The 23,535-nt window shown below is 38.6% G+C and overlaps 1 non-coding gene across 1 annotated transcript; it reads right to left on the minus strand.

Annotated features, from left to right (window-relative positions):
• Positions 1-6,545: 6,545 nt before the first annotated feature.
• Positions 6,546-22,644, minus strand: LOC103278301 (uncharacterized). The gene is made up of 4 exons (XR_010004368.1): positions 22,514-22,644; positions 17,837-18,428; positions 16,463-16,550; positions 6,546-14,438 (listed from the first exon to the last, which is right to left on the minus strand). It is a non-coding gene; the product is annotated as an uncharacterized LOC103278301 (transcript).
• Positions 22,645-23,535: the final 891 nt, after the last annotated feature.

The raw sequence follows: 23,535 nt of genomic DNA on the forward strand, positions 1-23,535 counted from the left end.
CCCTATATCTCAGGATCTGATCCCAGGTTTTTTTGCTTTAAACTGGGTTATATGAGTCCACACTGCCAGATAATCTGGGAGAAACAGAAAACCTGGGATCAGATCCTGGGATATAAGCGCCTGTTTGGAAAGGCCCTTAGAAAGTAGACCTTTCCCTCAGACACAGATTATGTTTCAGAGGAAGGAACTGGTCAAGCCACCTCTGAATATTTTTTGCCTAAAATAATCCTACAAAATTAATGGGGCACCATAAGTCGCCAGGTAACTGTAAGGTTTACACAGACACACGTTTAATGAATGCATCAAGAGAAGCAGGAGTCTGGCTGAGATGTGCCTCCTCTCTGTATCAAGGACCCATGAATGCACAGATAGGCCCACTAAGAACTCCTAAATAGCAGTAATAATCCAATCAACACTGAAGGCCTGTTACAGGAAGAAGGCATTTTAGAAAATACGCCTGTTTCTCAGACGTCCCCTAAGGCACCAAATCTTATCTGATCTTGGAAGGCAAGCAGGATCATTCCTGGGATGGAAATCACTGACGAAACATAGATGCTGTAGTCTGTGTTTAAGAGGAAGGAAATGTCAAAATTACCATTGAATATTCCTTGCCTAAGCAAACTATATAAGATTCATGGGGTCCCCATAAGCCAATAAACAACTTGAATGCACATGCACACACATTTAATGAATATATGAGAGGGAAGCTGGTTTCTGGCTCAGACGTCCTTCCCTCTCCATAGCAAGGAACCAGAATGCCCAGATATACCACACACAGGAGCTTTGAATCACCAAATCATCACTGAATGCCCTTTACTGGTGTTTTAGAAACTAGACTTTTCTTTCAGACAGGGCACCAGATCCCCTCAGATCTTCAAAGCTAAGTTAGACTCTGGATAGTATTTGGATGGGCAACTGCCCACAAATACCACCTACTGTGGGCTATATTTCATAGGAAGGACCTGGCAAAATTACTTCTGACTAAACCTTGCCTACAAAATTCATGGGGTTGTGGTATTTCAATGGGTGATTTGAAGGCACACATAGAGACACAATGCATTGTTGTGATAACTACAGTGACATTTGTCATGAAGATTTCTATATTGTTTCCAGCTTGAAATGAGCAGCTTGCTGAGGTCAGGCTCAGATGAGGAAAGTGGGAATGGAAACAATTATTGAAGAATTCAAGGATTAAATAAAGTAGAAGGATTGAAGAAAAATATATTCAAATCTTTTAAGCAGCCAACATCAAACAAATTTTGTACCTTAAGCATAGTTTAGTGAAGAAAAGTGGATGAGGAGTGGGAAAAAAGTATCAGTAGAAGTGCCTGATATAAACAATAAACAGTGCAACAAACAGTAGCAATAAACAGTGAAAACTGAATACCTGTAGAAATGCCAGAAGCCCTGGGATTTGCAGTTGAGGGAGGCACATTTAGAAGTCTTTCAGTCAGAGAGTTGTAGTGCCTTCCCAAACTACAAACCCAAGAATTTCATAGGATGGAACTGTAGTAGTTAAAGGGCATAATAGTATTATGACTCTGCAGTGTGAGAAAGTCTTTTCTCTAAAGTTAAATGAACTATATAGCGTTCTGGATCTATTTCTAGAGTGGGTTCAGCACCTTAGATAGCTCCTTAACAATTGAAAAACCAGAAGTAATTCAGCAGCAGTCACAGCCAGGGTCTGATAGTTCCCTGATGACTTAGAGGCAGACTGGATTGTGGGTGTTCCTGGGATTTCTTGTGATGCAGGCCAAGAAAATGAAACCGTGTCAGATAGAGATGCAGGCACAGATGCAGGGCCTGAGAATGTAATTGCTTCTGAACTTCAAGGCCAGTCACAGAAGTTGGAACCATCTTCTCTAGATAAGGAGTCTAGCGAAGACGAATCGATGAGAAACTCTCATAATAAAGCACCTGGTGATATTGACCTCAGTAAGGAGGCACATTTGCAGATTAGAAAAGATAGCCAGCTTTGTAGATCAACACGGCTACGCTGGAAGCAGAAATTTCAAGGCAGATGAAATGCTTTCATGTGTTTTTATTAGGAGCTAACAGACACTCTAATTTCAGTTCAGACAATGTGGCTTTTAAGTACGGTTAGACCTGGGTTCTCTAGTTCATGCTTGGTCTTGGTTTTGGGATTCAAGCTTCTGGAAGTTCTTCATGTTCTTGTTTTGTATCCTTGTTCAAATTTTGCTTATGGATTCAAGCTGCTTTTGTATCTTGGGACTATCTTTAGACTGTCTTGCTTTTGGATTTATCAGAGACAATTGATTGCTGACTTTTTGGATTCTGCACCTTATTTCCTTACTCCTGCTTTTTACTATATACCTTTTGTGTGTTTTTGCAATAAACTGTTTGCCTTTACTCTGGACTCTTGCATGGTCATAGGTGTCTTCAGGCCTGGGTCACAACGCATACATCCAAATTATGAACCTGAGTCTTTGGGGCACAATCATGTCTAGCACAAATTATATCAGTGATCCCTTATCTGCCTTTGAACAGACTAAAGCATCTCAGTTTTGTCTCAGTTTCAATGTATTTAGTCTCATTTTTTTTATTACTTATCACACCTTGATTTAGAACCAAAACAGTTGCCTTCGCTTAATAATAATAATAATAATAATAATAATAATAATAATAATAATAATAATAATAATATATTTATGACCTGCCTTTCCTGATGGTTCAAAGCAGGGTACAACAAAGTCAAAAACATATGAACATAAAAATGCATACAATAGATTACATAGATTACATAGATAAAAACACAAAAATGTAAAAAAAAAAAAAAACATGCCCCAAACAGAGATACAGAATTGACATATGGTAGAAATAGAATGTAAATCAAAACTCATGATTTAAAGTTGACTGGGAAGTTTTTTTAGCAGAGGTTTTACCACTGCCTTTTAGGTACCTTTTAATCCTACCAATAGCTGTTTACCATTCCTTTAACCCACTTGGCTATTCTCCTAATCCTGTTTTTGAAACCAGAAAGGATTATGGTTTAGTATAACTAGTATGCAAGACAATAGTTTCTCACCTCTGTGAGGATCCTGTCTATATTCTTAGAACATATCATAAAAGTATCCATTATTCCTGGACAACCTGCATCCAACCTGTTTCACCTGTATCAGGCAAGACTGTTTAGTGGTCTACATTATTTTCTCATGAACCAAAATGTAATATGCTCTCGATCATTTGCTAAAGGTTTGCTGGATGATTGCAACTACTGTGGTGGCAGAAAACAATGTCTTTGTTGCCTGCACCATCACAAAGCATGGCTCCAATGAGGCTCTGAATCCAGTGCTATTCAAAGTCTGTAGACTAGTGCCAGGCAGTTGCAGACAGATGGCAGTGGATGCTGGTCCAGAAGTAGTTTCCAGAAAGCTGTGAATATAATACAGTACAAATTTCCCTAGCACATTGGAAAATGAGAGTTGTCTGCTTCACAAACCTGGCAGACTGTAAGATAATGCACCTGACAATAAAGAAGGAATCATTACAGAGCAATGCAGCTCCACCTCTCCTCACCTCTGATCTTCTCTGCTTATACATAAACAACCTAGGCAGGCAGAGCTGAGAGAGATTATCTTGCCCCCATTTCATCCAGCCAGGGATCTGCAATACAGGCCAGGCTATCACACTAATCCAGGATCTGGTCCTGCATGACCGTTGTCCTAGCTTTCAGTATTCATTCCATTTGGTAGAAAACCACATCTCCACAGTTTCCCACATATTTGACATTTGGCACATTCTTGCCAAAAAATATTGTTTTCTCCATAGTTTTAGATCCAAGGAACTGTCTAATGTTCCACTTTTTGGTGGACTACACATTCTACTTCACTTTTGGCCAGCATCTACAGGGTTTCTCATTCTTGCTTTAGAGCAGGTCCGCAAACCTTTTAAGTAGAGGGCTGGTTCATGATCCCTCAGACTATAGTTTGAAAAAAACATGAACCAATTCCTGTGCATACCTTATTGTAGTGCAAAAACATGAAAGAACAATATAATATTTAAAATGAAGAACATTTTTTACCAACACAAACTTACCAGTATTTCAATGGTAAATGCTTTTGGCTGATGAGATAGTCAAGTTAATTAGGATTGTTGTTGTGTGTCTTCACCTCGTTTCAGACTTAGGGTGACCTTAAGTCTAATGTTCAGGGCAGGGGCTGGGTACATGGCCACATCCTGTCTGCGGGCCTTAATTTGGGGACTCCTGCCTTAGAGAATACATTTGTTGGAATTATAGTTATCTGGTTGAAATTGTAAATTGCTACAACTTTTAAATTCATTAAAAAAGAATAACTGTCTGTGACTATTTTTTTTAGGGATGATCAATTTAACACAGAAACCTTTTATTGTTAAGAGTAACACAAAATATTATGTTTTAAAATCCCTTAGAAATGCATTTGTTGTTATTATATTTATATAGCCCAATTCAGATACATTTCATTGGAAATCTGCTCATTTAGGGAACAAAAGGATAGTGCCCCTTAGATCTCTTCTGTCAAGGTAGGTTGATATACTATATCTTGTCATTACATTTTGATCTATGCAGTCATGCAAATGGGAGAACTGGATTAGCTGTATGGTTTATATTTTGAACCAGTTGAATTTGTACTTTTTAATACTGAAGTCTACTTATTGGTTACCCATAGGTCCACTGTGGCAGTATTTACAACTACAACACAGACCAAGTTCTGTGTATGGATCAACAGTGATAAATGTCTTAGATATCCCTGTAGTATTGGAAACATTAATCATATCTGCCAGGAAATAGAAACCAGCAAGTCTAGTTTATAAAGACTTGTTGGAAAACACTAAACGTGATGTTAATGAAGTTAAGAGTTGAGTGGAACAAAGGGAGATATTATTCTGTGCAGTTTAACTAATGGAAAACTGTTCTAGTTTGGATTTTAAAAGTCCAAAATTAGGTTTTGAACACAATTGACCTTAATAGAAAGAAATAATCTTAATTCAAATGAATGCTGTCAATGTGCATACAGATAGGGTTGTTGTATGTTTTCCGGGCTGTATGGCCATGTTCCAGAAGTATTATCTCCTGACATTTTGCCCACATCTATGGCAGGCATCCTCAGAGGTTGTGAGGTATGACAACCTCTGAGGATGCCTGTCTTACCTCACAACTTCTGAGGATGCCTGCCATAGATGTGGGTGAAACGTCAGGAGATAATACTTCTGGAACATGGCCATACAGCCCGGAAAACATACAACAACCCTGTGATCCCGGCCATGAAAGCCTTTGATAATGCATACAGATAACTTCCTCAGATGTATGATATGGCCATGTTCAGTAGTTACACATTTTTGTTGGTTATGTTAAAATATTTTAATTTTGTATTGAAAAAAATGTAGATATGTGTGTGCTTTTAAATTATACTCCTGCAATGTGGCATTTAACTGAAATTTTACTGTTGCAAAAGACAAGATGCACTTTCCAAGACAAAAAGGATGAATACTCATCCTTATCATTCAGTGGTTAGATGATCTTGCTTTGGTTTGAATGTGTCAGATTCTATAAAATATGCATACAGCATGTTAATTGTTGATCATCATCACTTTGCCCCAGTGGTCAAAGTGAGGGGTTAGCTAATCGTTCATTAACGCTCTAATGGTTTGCAACCTTTTTTGTTCTAAAATTGGAAATACAAGAAAGTTTAAGCAGGGCTGCTCTTGCTAGCAGTGGTTATCATCTGGAAGGAGAGAAGGCTACCAATAGTTGACTTTGGAAGATTATTTAGCAATGTAAACTGTTGTATTTTACTTGTTACTTTTCTCAAAACAATACATTGCTCACTACTTTAAGAGCAATATGACCTTTTAGCTAGTTTGAAAAATACAAGTTTAAAAATAGAAAATTGGCTCAATTGAACAAAAAAAATCCTCCTACTCACTTGTTAAACATTTTTATGAATAATGAACTGACATTGTTCAATGTGCTAAAACACACTGTTTCTTTTTTGAAAACAAAGCTTGTTGGTGTCTTACTCCTGTGTCAGTTACCCCACTAAGCAACTGCACATTTTTGTCCAGTGTGATAACAGCATATTATTTTCAAATTGCGTAAGTGGAGTTGTTCATTCATTGCCATTGTATATCAAAGTTGCCAATGCCACTGTTGTATAACAACAATTGAGGTGGCCTTTTACAAGAAAGATTAAAGTTTTGTTGCATTTCCTAAGTGTAAGAACTTGGCCAATGGTAATGTCTTTATCCCAAAAGTAACATATTGAACATTGGCTGAGATTCTTGTACAGCATAATTTTATGCTGGAGTTATCCTGGATCACACACTATTGAAGAATTGATCATGCCACACCATGTAACACAATTTTATTGGTTTTATCATAAAAACATGGAGAAAGTTGATTAAATTGCCAAAACTTTGTCTTTGCGGAGGGACATTGTGCAGCACATTATATTATATTATAATTACATTTATTATAATATTATAATTGTATTATATAATTATAGTATATTATTATAATATATTACACTATGTAACATGATTTTTGTTCCTGAGTTATCTATGTCATTTCCTAATGGGTTCTATCATAAAAACTTGGGGGAAGTTTAATGTGTTCAACATGTTTGATGGTTTTAATTTGTATTTATATGTTTATTGATTTTAGTTGAATTATGTTATGTATTACTTTTTGTATGTGTATGTGGCATTGAATTTTGCCAAGATGTAAGTTGCTCTGAGTCTCCCTTGGGATGAGATAGAGCGGGATATAAATGGAGTAAATAAATAATAAATAAATTCTGTAGCATGGTACAACTTTGGTTAGCATAACATACTTAGACTACCTCCTATAATTGCATGCATAATGGTATTCACACCAGCACAAGCCCACTAATAGAATTCCAGTACTTTCAGACTTTGAGTAATTGTGATCCAACTTTGGATTTATGATTATAGAAGTATAAATTTTCTTTCCTATGTGTAATTTTAAAAAAGTGTTATTGATTTCAATAATTCCGGAAGAGTAGTTCCATTAGTGTAAAGTACACATGTTTAACGGTGAGCCTGTAGGCTGAATCTGGCCTATCATATCATTGTGAGTGGCCCACAAAGCTTTCAATGCCAGAGCAACATAGTTACATTTATATAGTCTTATAATTACAACTGGCCCTTTGAAGGCAACCATGAGGCTGATGTGACCCTTGATGAAAATGGGTTTGACACACTTGGTGTAAAGAGAAATGTGTGAGGCTGGAATGAGCATGGGAGCATAAGAGGAAAAGTTGGCTTTTTGGAAGTTATTGCAGAATGAACTTTTTAGGGGTTAGCTAATTGGATGTCATCACAATAGACAGTTATCCTGTGCTAGTAGTCATCCATTGTTTTAAGAGTGTTTATATGCCCAAGCTGTCTGTTATCTCCTTAAAGTGACTAAAGTATTTGGATTAATAAGTAATCCATCATATGTAGGTTGGAACACATTGGCCTACACTCCAGCAGACCAAGTCCTAAAAGTCTGGAGATTTTATAAATAATAAATAATAATAAAACTTTATTTATATACTGCTCTATCTCCCAGAAGGGATTCAGGGTGGTTTACAACAGTAATACACAGCATACAATATAATACATACAATACATAACCATATAAAAACAGATTATTACACAAAATAAAATGTTACAATAAAAATAGCAATCAATGATAATCACAACAGGTTCCTATCGGGGGGCGAGGGTCCATAATCTCATAGGTTAAACATGGTTCATAATCAGGAAAGATGAGACTATGCAGTATTTATCAGGTCAAAGTCGGTGGGCTAACCAGAATGGATTCATTCGAACACCTACTGAAACCACCAGGTTTTGAGTTCCTTACAAAAGGAATGCAGAGTAGGGGCCAACCTAATCTCCTAGGGAGGGCATTCCAGAGCCGGGGCACCACTACTGAGAAGGCCCGCTCCCTCGTCCCCACCAACTTTGCTTGGGACAGCGGCGGGAGTGAGAGGAGGGCCTCCCCAGCAGATCTCAAGGACCGCAACATCCCTATTATGTGTCTCATTCTTTCCATAAAAGTGTCTCACCTCAGGTTAGCTTCACCTTGCTAAATACACCAGGCTATAGACAGGTTGAAGTCTTCTGTAGTTTATTAGGAAATAGGAAAATAATAGTTCTTAAAAAGCAAAAGTAAAGTTCCAAAAGATTGTTGCAAAACAAGGCTATAAAGAATAATCCAAGAAAACGTTAGCCATAAAACAAGGTTCCATAAATGCATGACAAGGTCCCAAGAACATGAATACACCAAGGCTGCAAGATAATCCGAGAAAGCAAGAGCTGGCTACTTGACTCAAACGAGAAGTTGCTTTGACAAAGATTCCTCTCTCAGTACACTCTTTTAATACCCGTTGCATAGCATGAACACATTTCTTTGGCCTCTAACCTCCCTCTTGTTTGCTATTCCAGCACTCCTGCGAATCCTGAATTCCAAATGGCCAGCTCTATCCAAAGATTCTGTTTCATCAAGGCCAGACAGCTCATTAGCATTAGCGTCTGTCTGCGTGCTATCAGACTGGGAGCTGTCCTCCCTTTGCACCTGGCTAGCTTCAGTATCACCTTCAGAATCATCAACACCATTCCCTGCCATGGGAAAGCCTCTCTGTTCCTCATCTGCCACAGCAAGAACACTCTGAACCTGAATCCCATAATTCCCATCAGAGTAATCTTGAACCTGAATCTCATCATCTTGAACCTGAATCTCATAATCCCCATCAGAATCACTCTGAAGCTCTAGCTGAGTCACAACAAAAAGTACATTGCAAACTGCTTTTGTTCTTATTGTTGTGTACCTTCAAGTTGTTTTTGATTTATAATAACTCTAAGGCAACCCTATCACAGGATTTTGTCAACAAGATTTTTCTGAGAGGGCTTGCCATTGCCTTCCTCTGAGGCTGAGAAAGTGTGACTTATCCAATGTCATCCAATTGGATTTGATAGCTGAGCATAGATTTGATCCCTGGTCTCCCTGATTTTTAGGTCAACACTCAAAAGAAAGCCAGGTCTCTCTAATTTGCCAACCGCAAAAATAGATGTAGTCTTTGACAACTCATAAAACCTTTGAGGAGCTACAACTGGAGAGTTCTACATTCCTCACCACTCTTCTAGCTGAGTCTCAAATTATGTCACTAAGCAGCCAAAGGAATATCTAGCATGAGTATTTTACAAATGGATGATGCCTGGATCTGTGGCAACATATTCTGGAAAATTTGTTTGTTTTTGAAAAAAATAGATCAAAACAAAAAGCAGTACATGTTATTTACAATAATTATTACTCTTGTAGTTAACACATCATGCACGTTTGTATGCTTTCTTCTTCTTCCAACAACAACAAACTTTCTTTATATTCTGCCCCATTTCCCTGTGGGGATTCAGGATGACTTACAACATAAAAAGGCAAATATTAAATGCCACACAATACAATAAATTAAGCAATACAAATAGTATAAAACATTCAATCATATAAAGCAATAACATAAAAGAGCAAAAAAACACATTCCCGGTCTTAACCTACCATCACCCTAGCATGGCATTCTAGGAACTATCTATCTCTATCTATCTATCTATCTATCTATCTATCTATCTATCTATCTATCTATCTATCTTTTACAAACATCCATAAACCCAAGATTTTTGCAATGGTTAATCCTGCATACATTTCTTTAGAAGGGGTTTTTATTGACTTCAGGAAGATTTTTTTCCAAGTGTATGTAAACGGTTTTTATTAAATCAAATAAATCTTCTGCTTGAAAGCATTATTTCTTTGCTTAGTTCACAACATGCAGCATTAGCCATCTGACACATCATAAGAATTAGAATGACAAATCTTCTATAGTGTGCCTGTGGTATTAAATGTCCTAAATGTTCTCCCCCACAATGTTTTCTGACATCTACTGGTTAGAGATACCAAGGCTAAATGTGTGGTCTAAATCCAATATTTCTTTCCCTGTTTATCATTGATTAAAACCATATAGACATTCTTGACAAACAAGCAAACAATCTAAAAAGACTCAACACAAAATGAAAAGGGCATGGAGAGAGAAAAGGTATATGAAAACATGCAGATTACCAATTCTTAAAATGTTACAAAAGTTCTTATAATGACTTGAGTGCCCATTTATATTACGGAATTATAGTATTGTTATTCGATTTTAACCACTATGGTTTCATTGTATGGAATCCTGGGATTGACAGTTTAGGGACATTTATAATTCTGAGCCAGAGAGCTTCTCTTGTACTTTAAAAAACTACAAACCTCAGGATTCCATAGGATACCACCATAGTGGTTATAGTGAAATACCAATGGGCAAATAGGTCCCCATGTGTAATGCAACAGCTACACTGCAGTGCGGCCAAATAGTATTAGTACTCCTATCACAAGCAAATTGAAAAAAAAGGGGGGGGGGGTCAGAGAAAGGGACGAAACACTGCCGTTCTCTCAATGGAACAGTTGTGTGGTTTTGCTTGCCCTTTATGTAACCCAAAGGAATACCTCCTGGATGACAGTTATGGTGAGGCAAAGGCCAAGGAAACTGGTTTTTCAGGAGAGCTGACAATGACTCTTGCAACCCTGGTAAATATCCAAAGCACACTTCCTGCCCCAATCATTTCTGGTAATTTACTAGGAAATGTTATAGATTTCCTTGCATCAGGAATAAGCACTTATATTTTCTATTAATCTCCATAATTTACCCATAGCAAAAGAGATAGGGAAATTCCCAGATTTATTCAGAAATCAATCACTTTTCAGACTTTTCTGGTAAGTCTCACACCTTTATTTAAAAGCATTAAAATAATACATAGCTGTCTTGAATACTGTGCAAAATACCAACAGATGAACCAACAGATGAAGACTCATTTGAGGGTTTTACCGAGGGAATGGAGGAAGAGATGGTTAGCTCAGAGGAGGATGACATGGAGTGGACTCGTGTGAGGGAGGATTTGGGTGTCACCGGCAATGATAACATGGGAGGCGATTGGCGGGTTGCAGGATCAGACCCATGGACGGGCTGGAGGGATGGAGCGGGATCCACAGCTGGGGATGCTGTGGGGTGTAGTCAAAGGTGTTTTAGCTCTGATGAGGATGATGATGAGGAGGCACCTGGAATTAGGATAGCAGCTGACAGCGATGAGGAGTTATGAACTGGGATAAAATGGGGTTTAGGATCAATGGCTAATTGCGTTGGGCAAGGTAATCTGGACGAACGCTTGGGCTCTTGTTGGGGAACTTCCTGAAGACGGGTGTGATTCGTTGCTGGATACGTAAGTTACCAAGGACACTGGGCATAGACGGCGGGAGGAACTGTGTGGGGTTTTTCTGTGCAACTTGTGTTTAATCTTGATAGCTTGGACCTCCGTCGTCTTTTTGACGGACATTAATTACCTACTCTGGATTGACGCTGGACTGACTGACTGACTACGACCTTGGACTATCCCTTCTGTGGCTATCGGTGGAACTTGTGGAACTTTAGACGTCTGCACTTGGCTTTCGACCTTCGACCGGATTGGGACCCTGCTGACCGCCGTTACCCTGATTGATGTGCCTGGACCCGGATTTCGCTCGTTGCACGGAGGAGTAAACAGCCTGAGTTACTCATCTGTAGCTTTTGAGTAGCAGAGAGGAATCTGCTGCCAGTTTTTGTGTTCATTTTGACCTCTGTTTACCAACTTTTGTTTGTTTAAATTGTCAGGCTGAAGTAAGCACTTTTGCTTTAACCCGGATTAAACTCCTGTTTAATCCGGTTTATCCTTTCGAACCGTTTTAATTCAAACGGAGCTGTTTCTGTTACTTTTCACACTGAAGACAAGTGTTTGCCTAGTCCTTTGCTTCCTACGGGCATTTTTTAGTTCTGTAACTTTAATAAACTGTGTTGTACTCTATTTGGTGGCGTTCTGTCTATGACAGCAAGAATGTTGAATACATAAATATACAAGTGTCCACTCTGAAGAGTGATGCGCAGAAAAGCTGGGACTCAATGGATGAAAATATCAGCTTAGGTTCCTGATGTTATTCAGTCTATTTAGATCTCATGCTGTTTCCATCTTGATTATAAGCAATTTACAAAATATGATAAAAGCTATCTATCAATCTATCTATCTATCAAATTTGTGTCATGGTTTGCAAAGGCACTGTGCTGTGTGTGTATTAACTGGAAAATAAAGTGCATGAAGCCAATTGGCTGAGTCTGCAAAGACCTGGGGATTGATTTGTGGACCGAGAAAGGGCTGATTATGACCGTAGTAGACTTCTGTAAGTGATCAGAGGGACCATTGTATATACTACTTTTTTATGTCTTGGAATTAGTAAAGTTCCTGTATTTTTGTTTTGCAAACCTTTGTGGCATGTTATTGTTCTGCGGATGATTCTGGATCGCGGGCACACATAAGAGCTTCCACTTGTCATCATAAATCCTTAATAATCTGTACCCTACCTTTCTTCCAAACTGGGATTCAGGCTGCTTACAATATTTTTTAAAAGATATAGCTAAAGCATAATTACAAAAGTTAAAGTAAATTAAATATCATAATTATTAAAATAGGATTTAACACCGTTAAAACACCTAAAGCATAACTTTAAAATACACATCACTCTCTTACACACTAGAATTCCATAGTTAAAATTTATACTTCAAAAGCTTGTCTAAACAAAAATGTCTTCACCTCCCAGCAGAAAAAGTTCAAGGAGGGGGCCAACTGGACTTCCTGTGGGAGGGAGTTTGCTGGGAGCAGCCACGGAACAGACTCTCTCCCAAGTCTTCATCAAATGGTTCTGTAAAGCTGGTGAGACTGAGGCCCCTTCTACACTGCCATATATTTATTTACATTTATATCCCGCCCTTCTCACCCGAAGGGACTCAGGGCGGCTTACACAATTGGCAACAATTCAATGCCGACACATAGTTAAAATCATAACAATATATAAAATCCATTAAAAACAATACAATATAAAAATATAATACATATGGTTAAATCCGTTCATCCACAATCCTCATGCTTTAGCCATAAAACAGTCCAGGTCATCTTTGTTGTTTATTGGTTAAAGGCCTGAGCACATAGCCATGTTTTTAGGGCTCTTCTATATAATATAATCCAGTTCAAAGCAGATAATCTGGATATTATATGGCATTGTAAAGGGACCTGGGAGAATGCCTTCCTCTGCAAATGTTCACACTTGTACTGTCTTGTATGAGGAGATTCAGGGCCCTTCACACAGCCATATAACCCAGAATATCAAGGCAGAAAAATCCCACAATATCTGAGTCCACACTGCCATATATTCCAAAGCAGAACATGTGGGATTTTATTCAGCTGTGTGGAATGGGCCTTCAGATAGTCCAGACCCAAGTTGTGTAGGGCTTTAAAGCTCAAAACCAGAATTTTAAATTCTGCCCAAAAATGAACCAGTAGCCAGTGCAGCTGATTCATACGGCGAGTTACACGATTTCAAAAAAATAATTCTCATCAGCTTACCTGCCAGGGGCTTGATAAAAACTGTTGCCAGTTTAGGATTTCAAACAATAATAGCAACAAGAAATTGGAATCTTAGCAGGGCATAGAACATAGGTTTGCAAGCAGCGTTTGGCTTGGAAGTTGCAGAAATCTAATTCAACAAAGAAGCAGAGATTTCAAAGAGGTGGGAAACTACGGGCTAGACTATGGCCCATAGATCTGTTTCAGAAGCCTATACACCTCTTTAGAATTCCTCTAAGGCCCCAGATTTGCCCCAGATTTTACTATTGGGGAAAAATTAGTATGTTTGCTCCAGGAAAGCCCCCCCCCCCCCCCCACCAATTTGTATATTTGAGTGTCTTCCTGACAGATTCTGGGAGTTGTATTGCAGAAAAGTAATGTTTACATCAAGAGGTAAATATACTAACATTCCATATTTTAGACACTGCAGTTACATACCATTTGGAGTAACATTCCATTTGGATAGCTGTTTTCAACATTTGTACATATGGCTTCTAGAAGTTTCAGAAGTGACCCAATGTTTGCACTGACAAAGATGGCAAACCTGTACGACTCAAAAGTCCAAGAACTAATCCCTATATCAAAGACATTCAAACGCCAGCACTCAGCATAGGAAATAAGGAGAAAGCCAGGATATCAATTAAGGAGGAAGAGGAGAATGGGAGGAAGAGGAAGAAATACCGGATCAGCACTTTGTTGCAGGCTAATGACAAAGTGAAGATCTAAGAGGAAAACCTATATTCATGCCTTCTAGTTCTCCTAGAATTCAAGTTTCCTTTTACCACTCTGGACAGCTTCTGTTGCTTTATCAGAGCAAGTCATCTTCTGAGGAGTCTCTGGACCTAGCTGAAATCTTTCCACTTCTGGTATTTCACATGGACTCTCCAAAACTTCATCGACATCAAGTTGTGATGCAGCAAAATCTAAAATTATTTAGAAAACAGCCATTGCAATCACATTTGGTGCTTCGAATAGCTGGCTTACATTTCTATTGTACTAGGTGAAACAGAAACACTGTGACCCTTCTCTCAGTTCCACAACCTTCCCTTACTTGTCTGGTGGCTACAAGGAAGAAGGCCTTCTTGAAGGCAGCTCCTCCCAGATTTTGGAACAGGGAGGGTTTTTTTCACAAGGATAGATCCACCCACATTGCTCGCCTTCTGTTACTAAGTGAAAACAGATATTCTTCCAATGGCCTCTTAGGAAACAATTCCAAAAGATTTTAATGGTGTGTCATTTTGGGTTTTTAAAATTATTTTAATTTTTAAATGATTTTAATTATATATAGGCAGTCCCCGAATTACAAACACCTGACTTACAAATGACTAATAGTTAAGAACCAGAAGTGAGAGAAATCTATCCATAGGAAGGAAAATTCACCCCTGAAAGAGTTATCACAGGAAAAAGGGGTCTCCGCTGAAGCTTTCTCACCAAACCTTGTTTCCACAAGACATTTTTTTCCAATTCTCACAGGGACAGAAAGTGAGGCGAAATCTTCTGAACAAGGGCAAAAACAGAAAAACAAACACCACATGCGTGTATATGCGTGTGTACTATGTATGTATGTACACACACACACACACACGGCTGGATTTAAATTTTAAAAATGTACCTGTTCTGACTTACAAAGAAATTCAGCTTAAGAACAAACCTACAGAATCTTGTTCATAACTTGAGGACTGCCTGTACATATTGTTTTGCTGCTAGTTAGAAAAACAAATACATATGCTTTTACTGATATTTTAAAAATCTGTTCTGGTTTTAATATTCTCTAAGCCACCGTGGTATCCACTGGGGTTTGCTTCCAGGACCCCTCATTGATATCAAAATCCATTGATAGAAGTCCCATTCTATATAGTGATGTACAGTAGAATGATATCCCTTATATGAAGTGGCAAAATCAAAGGTTGCAGTTGGGGTTTTTATTTTGGTGTACACTTTCAAGCTGTGGATGACTGAATCCATAGACACGAAATCTGTGGATATGGAGGGCTGACCGTGTATGAATAACAACAGTTACAATGCAGTGTTCCCTCACTACTTTGCGGTTCACTTTTCGTGGATTCGCTGTTTCGCGGTTTTTCAATAAACTCTAAAAGACTATTATAAATCATAAAAATTTACAATTTACAGCCTAAAGATGGGAGGAAGGAGAAGGCAACGGGAGAGAAAAGGAGCCCAAGTGGCAACAGGATGAGAAGGAGGAGATTTATCAACACACGATTGGTTGATAAAGACTTAAAATAGTATAACTACTAAAATAATGTATAAATATTAAAATAAATATAGTGTCTGTACTTCGCAGATTTTCACTTATTGCTGGTGGTCCTGGAACCTAACCACCGCGATAAGTGAGGGAACACTGTAATAACAATAATTTTGCAAGCATCTAATGTCACACTACTACGTGCCACAACAGCATTCCCCCACCTTTCGGGAATGGAATGGAGGATTGCTACCCTTCCAATACCACTAGTGGAAAATATTCACACCAGATTCTGGCCCTTGCTCCTAGCAGTTGTTTTAAAACCCAATTATCAGCAGATAAATAATACCTTAATTTTGTGTATAAGCTTGAAATTACAAATGTGTCATTCTGGGACAATGGAGACAAATGTGAAAATGGAACAGGAAAAAGTCTTTTTATGGGCACATTTGAATTGCTTTGTAAAAATTATTATCCCAACTCTGATCGCCCAACAGCAATCTTCTCTTCATTCAAGGTCAATTTACAATGGTGCTAGGTAACTATTTATAGATTCTTTGGTTTGTCCAGATCATTTTTTGTGACAATTTCAGTTATTACAGTGTCAGGATGTGCTGCCAAACACCATGTGGACTAACAATACAACTTTCACTTCTCTTACTATTGGTAAGTACTTCTTCATACAAATTTTTGATTAGTGGAACTGCATTCTTAATATTTTTAATAAAATGTTAGTATTACCAGAAATGATTAATGACTCGATCGTGCTGTCATGGATACATATTTTAATTTCCTTTCTGGTCTTTTCTTCTGTCTTCTTTTCATTTTCCTGGGACAAAACAAATTTTTAAAACCATGTTGGGATGGAACAGTGGAAAAACATGTTTGATTCAATCAAGCTGAAAAGCATGTGCCAAGTTGTAATGTGGTTCAGAAATCAACAGCAGTTCACAGATGTATATGATCACTGTCATTAGCCTAACCCTTTTCTGGTCAATATTATTGGCAAGGATACTATTATTGCTGCTACTGTTGCTGCGTGAATTATTTTCTCTGGAAGCTTTCTAGATAAGAATTTCAGGAAGGCCGCAAAGCCTCTCTATAATGTTATGAATTTTAAAAGTTTTGCAAATCCGGAATTACATCTCTTGACATTTGTTGTTGCCTGCCTTCATTCTGATTTTTTGCCAGTATCGTGTACTAAGACTTTTCAGACCAGAGATTGAATTCTCACTCAGACATGGAGACCCACTGGGTGACCCTGGGCAAGTGACATAATCTCAGCCTCAGAGGAAGGCAAGGGCAAACTCACTCTGCCAAAATAAGATTGCCTTAGTGTCGCATCAGTCAGAAATGACTATAAGGCACACAACAATAACTTGGCAGTGATTAGGAAAAAAAGAGACACTTTCAGTTGTTTTTATCCCACCATCACTCTTCTGCATTCAAGATTGATATAAATGTTTTGCACTCCATTGACACTGGTGTGGGAAGCCCATGGCCCTCCAGATGTTGTTGAACCAATTCTTAGCAACCCTAGCCAGCATAACCAAAGATGGGGAAAGCTGAACATCATGGTCCAACAATATCTGAGGCAGGGGAGAGAGTCATAGATGCCTAGTCATACATTAACTGGACTGAATTTTACAAAACATTAGTAAGTTTCCATTTTTTTAATTCTGGAAATAATTAGCAATAGTGGTTTTGCACCAATTAATCCCCTTCCCCTGTATTTCGGTTTCCTTTGTAGGCAGCACAATGCCAAAGATGTATTTTTTATCAAAACTGAATGGAAATCACAATAATTGATGCGCCTCAGAATATGTCTTTAGAAGACGCTGTTCTCAACCACTGAACAACTATTTTCAGAAACTGACATTTCTGTTGATTACAACTTCTAAACCACCCCCCCCCCCCCCCCGGATTATGGGAATAGTAGATTACACTCCCCTGTCCTGTAAGATGAAGCAACTCTATACAATTTTTAAAAGCTCTGTTCTTGTTCAACTTTGCTAAGTACCCTGTTGCTTTGTACATAACCTTATATGGTATATGACCTTAAAAGTTTTATGAAAGTGCTTTAGTGGCAGCAGTGCAAATGCTTCTCCAACTTACTATAAAATTGTCATCCATTGCCTGTTTCCAAAGTGCTGCCAGATCATCCATGTTCTTCTTGCTTTGCTCATCCAAATCTGACCATGGAGTGAATGTCTTTAATGGGTGCACAAATAAATAGAAGCATTCTTCAAAATCAGATCTGTCCATCATTTTGAGTAGGACGCCAATCCTCTTCAGAAGATAGAGGCCTTTTCGTCCTTCATTTAAAAAATATGGTCTTGAAGCTTTTATTTCCATGGACAACCCTTTTCTTGAAACTAAGAAAGATGCTATCTTATCACTGCATTTATGGCAAGGAGTGTGTGACATAAAGAAAGTCATTTTATATTTTCCTTTGATCTGATTTTCTGCGATGAATTGTTCAATATTACTCAAAACCAAACATTCAGCATGTTGGTTACCAGGATCATTGTAGGCATAACCCCATGTCTTCCAAAGAATACTGCTCCTCTTTTTAAAACTAAACAGGATTAAGGTTTTTCTGACTAATACTGTATTGTTAAAGTTTTCTTCAAAGTCTTCTTCAGGTAGTTGTTCTCTGAGAAAGCAGGGCATTTCATCCAGTATTGAGCTGGATGGCTTGTTGAATCTATTAAGAAAAAAAATGAAAGGGAATATAAAATTGGGATGACCCATAGTGGTACTCTCCATGAATATTGTAAATTCACAAAATCCTAGTTATACCTACCTGGGACAAAGTCTTACCAAAGTTACTGTGACTTATTACTGACCAAATATGTTTAGTATTGGGCTATAAAAGGAACTCCCTAAATGTTTAGAATATACATGTGAAACTGATCTCAGTGGAACACACGCTCTTCCAAACAATTATGGTCTACTTTTCTTTTACCAAGCCAATATTTCTTTTTCTGTTATTTGTCACCCTAGCTCTATTTATGCACCCTTATGCCTACTTCAATTATCCCTTCACCTCCATTTCTTTGTTCTTTCTGCCTCTGGTTAATTAGAAGTAAGGTGCATATTTGCAGCAGGCAATATGTGGCTCTCTAGACCAGTGATTCCCAAAGTGGGCGCTACCGCCCCCCGGTGGGCGCTGGAGCGATCCAGGGTAGTGGTGATGGCAACTATTAGGACACGGGAGTGGGGCCAGAGGAGGGGCGGGGCCTCTTCTTAAGTGCCGGAGACAGGGCTGAGCACCTGAGGTGTCTGTTAGAACACACAGGGTGCGGAGCTAGAGAGTGGTCGTAGTTTCTTCCCAAGAGCCCGAGACAGGGCTGAGAATCTATACCTCTCTTGAGGCGCTTGTTGGGACACTGAGGGCGGAGCTAGGGAACGAGGCGGGGCCTCCTTCCAAGAGTCCGAGACAGGGCTGAGCCTCTATACCTCTCCTGAGAGGCCTTTTAGGACTAAATGGCGGGGCTAGGGGTGGGGCGAGGCCTCTTCCCAAGAGCACGAGACAGGGCTGAGCCTCTATATACCTCCCTTGAGGTGCTTGTTAGAACACGGGGGTGGGGTATAGATTCAGCCCTGTCAGGCACTTGGGAAGAGGCCCCGTCCCCTCCTCTAGCCCCGCCTCTTGTATCCTCGCAAGCACTGCAGGACAGGGATAGAAGCTCAACCCTGCCTCAGAGCTCGTAACTCCACCCATCCCAGTCCTGGCCACCCATTTGTGGCCCCGCCCACCTCCCCCTGCCAGCCCTGCATCTTGGACTAGGGGAGAGGCTCAGCCCCGCCCTCTTGAGCAGGAGCCAAGCCCACCCCTCTAAGCCACGCCCCCCTTTCCAGGGGGCACTGAGTTATATTTTTTCTGGAAAGGGGGCAGCAGGCAAAATAAGTTTGGGAACCACTGCTCTAGACTAACTGAAACTCTCATAATCCATCACAGTTGGCTGCAGTGGAGACTGGTGACTTCTATGGTTGTGAGGTGATGAATATGCCCAGAGATTTAGAAGGAATTTTAATGGGATTATTCCTGGCACTGAAACTATTTTGAGGACCTAGTTCAGCACCTTGGATACTTCACATAAAACTATGGAATGGGTTCATCATCTCACTGATATGAGAGTCCCCGGTTGCTACTTATTGGACTGTTGGCGCCAAAAACATTGAGAGGGGTATATATACTGCCCAGAAAAATGGAGAAAAGAAAGGTTCACCACTCATCTCGCTGAGAAGGCAGGTGTTGGAAAAAGAATCTTTTGCTAGAAGAAAATAGGCAATTATTGTCTCTCAGAGTGACTCATATAAATTAAAAACAGAAGCAATCCCTGTCTTACTTGGGCAGAGGTGCTACAACTTTGCATTCGCTTTGAGAACCCTTCAGGAGAGATAAAGCGGGGTATAAATAAATACAATAATAATAAATACTAACTGACAAAATGAAGATTGGGGGGGGGGGGGGATTAACAAACCATAAATGAAATTGCCAGAAGAATTTATTTTCTTATGAACACTGTGTCATTTGTGAACATGCTGTGGTTTTTAACGTTGAATATGTTTTGATGGTTTTTAATTGAGACATTTTAATGCTATTTATATTTAATTTTGTTTTAATGTTTGCATATTTGTATATTTTAAATTGTATGCTAATACTTTTATGCTAAGCCGCTTTGAGTATCCTTCAGGAAAGATAAAGTGGGGTATAAGTAATAATAGTAATAATAATAATAATAATAATAATAATAATAATAATAATAATGTATAAATTGTGTATCTTTTATCTTAAGTGTTTTGGATTTGCATATGCATAAAAAGGTAAAGGTTTCCCCGACGTTAAGTCCAGTCGTGACTGACTCTGGGGGTTGGTGCTCATCTCCATTTCTAAGCCGAAGGGCCGGTGTTGTCCATAGACACCTCCAAGGTCATGTGGCTGGCATGACTGCATGGAGCGCTGTTACCTTCCCGCCGGAGTGGTACCTATTGATCTACTCACATTTGCATGTTTTTGAACTGCTAGGTTGGCAGGAGCTGGGGCTAACAGCGGGCACTCATTCCACTCCCGGGATTTGAACCTGGGACCTTTTGGTCCGCAAGTTCAGCAGCTCAGCGCTTTAACACACTGTGCCACCAGGGGCCCCTGCATACCCGGTTTCCCCAAAAATAAGACATCCCCATAAAATAAGACCTAGTAGAGGTTTTGCTGAATTGCTAAATATAAGGCCTCCCCCGAAAGTAAGACCTAGCGAAGTTTTTGTTTGGAAGCATGCCCATTGAACAGAACACGAGAGCATGCAGGATTGGTAAATATACATACCATAGATTGCTGTACATGGAAATAATTGTAGTAGCAAGAAATTATTGATAAGATTCACAGTTTGTTTGGTTATCCTGGTTTGTGATGACAACTACTGTACAGTATATAATAAATGTTCATTTTTTGTTCAACAATAAATGTGAATTCTTCTTCATGGAAAAATAAGACATCCCCTGAAAATAAGACCTAGTGCATCTTTGGGAGCAAAAATTAATATAAGACACTGTCTTATTTTCGGGGAAACACGGTATGCATACATAATGAGTTATGTTAAAGATGTGATGCAATATATTAAACATGACATTCATTTATGTTTCACATGCACCCTTATACACATAGCCTGGAGGGAATTTCATAGAAAATATTTAATAATGTTGTGCATGAAGCACATTTGTGTACATATATTGAACCATCAGAAAGCGAAGGTGTCATTAATTCAGCCACCATGGGGACAATTTCAGATTTTGGACTATTTTAAATTCTGTAATTTTAAATAAGGGAAGACTGAAATGCCTCTCCCAGACCTTAGTCACTGGCAGAACAGCCCTCTGAATTAAATATGCTTGTGTTTTTATTCTGTATTTTTGTCTTTGCTCCACTTCTGAAATATATCTGAAATTGAATTTAGCTCTTAAGCTAAAACAGTTTCTTATTCTTAGGATGCGTAAATGTGCTTTCACAAATCAATACAAAAATGGCCCAAGTGTGATCCTTTGGACACTGGACTGCAGCAATTCCTATGTTTCTTCATTATTTACTATGCAGCTTAGAACTGATGGGACTTTGCTCACCCTCACTGAAGAGGATTGGTAGTAGTTTAGCACTGTTACATCAACTGTTGCTTTTCAGTTACAATCACTTATTAAGAATGGGACTATTAGCCTTGAGTGTGAAAGAGGAGAAATCTAGTTGATGCGTTTTCTTTTGTGAATGCTAACAGACACCTCACATCACATTCAGTAATGACTCATCTTTACCAGTCCCTTTGTGTGGTGAAAACAAATACACTGTAATGTTTATGTCCATAAGGAATGGTCTTAATGAACCACATGATACTTCTACAATTAATGGGAAGAAGAGTGAAAGGGAGTAAATCTATTTTGTCTCAGATATTTGCTAAGAACTGTTCCAGCAGATATGACAGAAGTTCTAGATCTTCTAAGGGCTCCTGTACAATTGCTCAACCTACTGTTGAAAAGCTCTCCATCTAGAAAACTATACATAGTTCAGTGATACGATCAATAGTGGTGGATTGATCCTTGTTATATTTTAAGGAGCCGCTGAGTTCTTAATTGTTTTTGTGGCAATGAATTAAAGTCGCCAGCTATCCCAAATAGGAGTACAGTTCGAAAATAGGAGTTCTGTTCAAACTGAAAAAAAAAAAACCCAAGAGACATTCCAGAGCTTTACTTCCTCTAATGCTATTTTCAAAATGCAAATTCCATCAAGTGTAAACTTACCAAATTCACCTTCTGTACTATCCAAAGTTCGACACTATTTTTAGAAGCAGCTTTCAGGAAGCAATTGGATGTTCAACTTTCACTTTCCATTTTAGTGTTGTGCGTAAACAAGTATCTGGAACTGTACCTTCGCCACCTAGTGGCAAATCTAGAGTTGCTTGCACATTTTTAGAAATGAAGTATTTGTGTGTTCCCAGTACAGTGCATGCTCTCTGGTCACTTCAAAAAAGACTATGATCAAAACTGGCTTTGATAGTAGTTAAATTTGTACTTATAATGCTAATGGCATTAATTTTTGATGAAAATTGTGACCCATGAAAGTTTAAAAATTTGTAGTAATTTCTTCCAGAGATGCAACAATCCAGTTACCATTAGTGCTCCAAAGTTGGATGCTGGCATCTGGATTACTAATGTAGGTAACAGGAAAAATGATATGATTTCCAAGTGCACTGGGCCCTAGAAAGGTAAACAGGATGCATAGAGATATGCTATCTAAACCTCAACCATAAACTGGATTGTTTTTAGAGCATTAGGAATTTTAGTTTAATATCATTTAATAATCTGTTTTGCTTACATGTATATGGCAGTGTTTTATTTTATTGAATTTGTCTTTGTATATCTATCTGGATAATTTGTTTCACAATAAATACTGTATTACTTTTCTTTTAGTGTTACTCCTTCCATCTGAGTATGTTACAATGAAATCCCAAAGCCACAAAACAACACTACCTTCATTGGTCAGTCAAAATGCACAAAATAAACGATGCAATCTTCTGACGCTTCAGTGGCTTTATCATCAGGCAAACATGTTAAAAAGCAGACAGGAGAAAAAACGTGATATTAGAATCACAGAACTACATTTTTTCCCAAGAGTTATTTTTGTTGTCAGTTAAGATGGTCTGGAGGGATCTCTATGCAGGCAGAGGATGCATCTACAGTAGAATTAATGCAGTTTGACACCACTTTAACTGTCATGGAGCAAGATATTGGAGAAACAAACTAAAGGATTTATTATAGGAACT

The sequence above is a fragment of the Anolis carolinensis genome, chromosome 3 (genome assembly GCF_035594765.1).
Source record: "Anolis carolinensis isolate JA03-04 chromosome 3, rAnoCar3.1.pri, whole genome shotgun sequence".
NCBI lineage: Eukaryota > Metazoa > Chordata > Lepidosauria > Squamata > Dactyloidae > Anolis > Anolis carolinensis.